At 55.9% G+C, this 4,988-nt stretch overlaps 1 long non-coding RNA gene across 1 annotated transcript; it reads right to left on the reverse strand.

Annotated features, from left to right (window-relative positions):
- Positions 1-640: 640 nt before the first annotated feature.
- Positions 641-4,533, reverse strand: LOC308534438. The gene is made up of 3 exons (XR_013997194.1): positions 3,926-4,533; positions 1,030-1,135; positions 641-887 (listed from the first exon to the last, which is right to left on the reverse strand). It is a non-coding gene; the product is annotated as an uncharacterized lncRNA (long non-coding RNA).
- Between the last annotated feature and the right edge of the window lie 455 nt (positions 4,534-4,988).

The raw sequence follows: 4,988 nt of genomic DNA on the forward strand, positions 1-4,988 counted from the left end.
CCCCCGCCCCCGCCAGCAGCCAAGTCTGGCTGTGAGCGCCACCGGCTCGCTGTGATTCCAGAAGTCACGCGCTCCTCCGCAGCAGGGGCCCCTTTACCCACGGACACGCCCTTTCTGCGGAGGCGGGGCCCCCCTCTCCCAACCCCCCCCCTCCCTCCAGAGACCCTCCATGGAGCTCCAGCTCCGGACTTGCAACGCCGCCCAAGCGCTCACAGCCTTGCCAACATCCCCAATTCCAGGCGCTCGCCCGCCGGTGAGCGTGCCTCTCCCGGCACCGCTAAACGCCCCAGAGAGGACCCTGGCAGGCAGGGGGCTCCGACACCCCCACCCCCACCCCTGCGGGCTCCCCGACCGGCCCGCCACGGGACCCCCGCCCCCGCGCGCACCCGTTGCATAGCCCGCGCCACCGAAGCGCGGCGCGCAGAGCCTTTCTGGTGAGACGCGACTTGTAATCGCCTAACGCGCGCGCGCGACCCAGAGTGAAAACACCCAGCAAAAGGCAAAGATCCAAAAGTGCTACCTTGGCAACCACCGGCGTTCAGAGGCCCGCTGGTGGGCCGGGAGGGGCGGCCGCTGCCGCCTGCCGCTGGTACTCTCCTCGACTACGCGTATTCTTAAGCAATAACAACGTAATCCGTATTATCCACCCAAGAATACCCGTCACCGAAGAGAGCCGGGCCGCTGCTGCTGCCGCTGCCTCCGCCTCCGCTGCTGCCACAACTCTGGCTGCCGCTGAGCCCGCCCCTGGCTGGGCTGGGCTGGGCTGGGCTGGGCTGAGCTTGACCCGGACCATAATCCATAACTCGATTTCCCTCCAGAAGGATCCAAAGCTGCGCTCTGTGCGGCTGCTTCCTGCCCACAGCCGAATGGCTGCTCTCCTTCCAATTCTGAAAGACAAATCACAAGCCAAGCACTTAACGCGGGAGGAGCGGAGCGTGCGTGCGGGGTCTGCCCAGCCAGGCGAGGGGGTGTGGGGAGTGGGATGGCTCTGGGGCGCAGGATGGGTGTGACGAGTAACCTTTCGCTTACCTTCTGCCCCCCCAGAGCCTTCCTCTGCCCTCGCTCTGCTGGGCACCCCTCCGACTCGGCCAGCCCACTCAGGTGCTTAGATGGGGAGTCCTGGCAGCGAGGAGCCCTGTAGGAGACAGGCATAGTTAAGCACACACACACATCACAGATGTATTTGCCTAGACGGCTTGAAGGAGGAGTGCAGCTCCGATAAAGACAGGGTCACGCATGGGTGACATTCCAGCCGGGTGTTTTGGGGAAATGCATGATCACAGAAAATAAACGCTGGCTCCATTTACTACTTGAATCAAATACTGATAGATCCACCCAAACAGTCATCTCTCCTTGGAAGGCCTTGGAGCTACGCAACACCATGATTTTTAGAGGGAAAAACAGCTTTGAGCACACAATAAAACTCATTTTCCATAGTAGCACAACTCCCTGAGTTTGACAAGCTGGTGGAGTCTTTATGATTTAGGCGCCGTTTCTGTAGTCCCATGATGTAAGTGTACTTCCCTAGCCCACCTTCTACATAGACAGGACGGATGCATCTCTGTGAACACCTGGACAGAAACACCCTGGGCTCTGTCTTCATAAAGATCGTGGTAAGAAAGATAAACAGTGACCACTCATTTGCACGGTGACTGTAACGCTGGCTTTCTGAGAGAGGAGCTCTGTGATTCTTTGAGGGTCAATATGGTTCTTAGTGGGAAAGCTTTGTCTTGGACCCGGCATGAGTATTCTGATAACAGGGGTTTATTGTTCATTACACAAAATGGGCAGGTGCAACGTCACTACCCAAGACAGGGCTCAGCTCCATTCGAAAGTTCTCAATTAGCTTTCCCCCATACTCTCCAGTACATGGACGTGCATCCATGTGAGCGGAACAGGGAGGGGACATGGCAGCATGGCCATAGACATTATGATTCCTCAAATTATGTAAGTGCAAACAGCTCTTCATCAAGGAGTAATTATATAACAGCATTCTCCCCCCACCACAACTCATCGCTAACTGACCTGGTTGCAATTTAGGGCACTTAGGCTGGGCTGGCTCTTATCATTATGTTTTAATATATCATTTCTCCAGACACACCAGCTCCGCATGTCCCCGACCTGTTACTTGCAGACAGTAAAGTCAACATGAATCCTAGGTTTTTACGACCAGTTGCTTCACATTCAAGGTCTGCTGCCCAAGAGAACTCAAAAGAAAAGCAGTGCTGCCCCATTAGGAGCCTATTTTGCAATATTTTCAGGTGACTCTTAAGTACACCTTTCACGAGAAGACCGATGCCAATTACACAAATTAATGAGTCCTGTTACCTAACATAGCTATAAAGGGGAGCGTCTCCCTAGGCATGCCACACACACACACACACACACACACACACACACACACGGAAAGCTGACAGGTTCTCTCCAGCTTGAACTCCTAGAAACAAAAGCCCTGAGGGAAAGTAAGGCAATAGTCTGTGAGCAAAGTGTCCATTTGCTCCGAACTCCTCCATTTAAATCTCAACTCACATTAAAAGGAAAACAAGAAAGAACATTATCCAGGCAGCTGTTGGTTTAGCAAATGGAATATTCCTTTTGTACGAAAAAAGGATGGTATCAAGCCATAGACACACACGCATGCATACACAATACATGGCATCCCCGAATCACAGCACAAATACCCACACCGCTTTTCAAGGCTTTCTGAGGAAAATCTCCTTTAGTTTGGCTTCCTCGCCATTGAAATAAAACACACACACACACACACACACACACACACACACACACACACGCTGACCCACAGACTCACGCGGTCAGAAACTGGAACAACAGCGCAGGAGGCATGCTGGCTTTCCCCCCAAGTGGCCGGGGCCAGCCCTCGCCCACCTACCCCGTGTGCCCCCCGCTTCAGCACCGGCGCCGGTGGACAGCTCAGCCCGGGCTGCGGCTGCGGCTGCACTCCGCTCTCAGCCCCGCGCTCCGCGGCCGCTCTCGGCTCGGCTCCGGCGGGGCAGCCCGACTTCCGAGCAGAGAGCACCATTTCCTCCCAGACATCGCCGCTGGGTGCAGATCCCAAGCAAACCTCCTTAAGCCCCCGGGCGCCCCCTCCTCGCCCACCTACCCCCCCACCCTGCCCTCTCTCCACCCTCCACACAAAAACCGAACGGGGAGGCAGCCCTCGCAGCCAGCAGCAGGGCGTTTGCTGATGAACTTACACTTGGCTGGTGCACCCTGAGCTGGAGCCTGCGGCGGCGGAGCGGTATCCACGGAGGGAGGCTAGGTCCGCACCAAGTACCTTTGTGCATCGACTCCTGCGAGCTCTGTTTTTGAGAACCCACGTTTCTCTGGCGCCCCATCCCTCGAGGGGTGTTTTTCGGGCAGAGGGGGTAGGTGGGGGGAGGGGGCTCCCAGCATCTTTTGATCTCTGGAGGCCACCGCGAGGGACTGCCAAGCAGTGCCCCTCCTGTCCCACCCTCCCTGTCCCCCGCACTCCGAAACCCCATCCCAGTCTCACGCTTGGTCATTTGCGACCACATTATAACATAAAGAAACGCGACCAAAGCCATCGTGTGCGAGGAACTAAGCCAATTAAGCGAATGCAGAAATGCTGCTCTCTCCCCCCGCCTCCCCCTCCCTCCCTCCCTCCCTCCCTCTCCCCCCGTCCTCCCTCTCCAGTAGAAAGGGGGGAAACGCAGGGGAGAGGGGGGAAGGGGGGGTCGGGTGGCAGTCGCCTCGTACAATCAATGGAAAAACACTATACACATCGCCCCTGACTAAAGCTCTCTCGCAGACAAAAAGAAACACGTTTATCCATGTAAACACAGCCCGCCGCTCCGACCCATCCCACACCCCGCACCTTCGCTGAGCCTGGGCTTGCGGTCTAGCCAAGTAACGGTCCCCAGTCGCCTCGAATGGAAGCGCTTACCCTCTACATCCAGGTTTCCAGCGGGACCGGGATGGTGTGCCGGAGCCGGAGGGTCCGCGGTGAGCTGGGTGGCGAGGCAGGCGGGGCGCTGGGAGCCGCTTGCCTCCGGAGCGCGCCGGTCCGGGTTCACAAGCCCTGGGAGGGGACCTGGTCCTCGTGCGGCTGGGTCCACGGTGGAGTCCCCGGCGATCGCCTTCCGCGGATGGAGCTTCCAGAACGGCGTGGGGAAGGGGAGGGGGTCATCTAATGCAATCACATCGATCTGATCTCCACCATCTGTCGCCTGCCACTCTCCCCAAACGTTAAAATAGGAAAACGGAAAACACGGACAGCCCGGGAGGGAGGCTTGGTCTCTGCAAAAGAGTTTTTTTTTTTTTTTTTTTTTTGAGCAGAGCCTAATTGGGGAGGGTCGGCGGCGGTTGCCAGAGCTGCTGCTCACCCTCCCGGAGTGGGTCTCCCCAACATGCTAATGGTGGATTAATTGAGGAAGATCTGACGTGCAGGCTTCCTGGTCTCTTATTCATGACTTCCCGAGGGGAGAGGGCCAGTGCCTTGTGGGACGCTGGGAGCACACAGTCAGAAAGCTGCTAAGAAAATGGCTGTGTGTTCACAGCACATCGCTCTGATAACAAACATATGTCGCCTAAAACGGTTTAGGAGAACGGGAGGGGAGGGTGGGAGAATAAAATTCTCTTTCCCGGTTTCAGCCATCCCCACCTCTCTCCTTAAAGAAAAGCAGAAGCAGGGGCTGTGTCTTTACCATCATGTAGGAAAAAGGGGTGTTTTAAAATGTTGGGTTTTTTAAAATCAAGATTAAACTCTGCCATGCAAAAGAAACGGAACGCACCTGGGCAGAAATTCTTTTTTTAAAAAAACCTATTATTATTTTTTTTTTCTTACTGTGATCAAAGTAGACCCATAGCATGTGCGTACAGAAACTCAGCCCGTGAATCCCACCAGGATGGACGGGGGTTGTGAAGGCCTGGTACCCTTTTGACTTCTTGAAATCTGGTTGCCTCTTGGGCAAGACATTCTGCATCATGGAAAACGGAGATAATGAACG

This window comes from Myotis nattereri (genome assembly GCF_964212035.1).
Source record: "Myotis nattereri genome assembly, chromosome: 18".
NCBI lineage: Eukaryota > Metazoa > Chordata > Mammalia > Chiroptera > Vespertilionidae > Myotis > Myotis nattereri.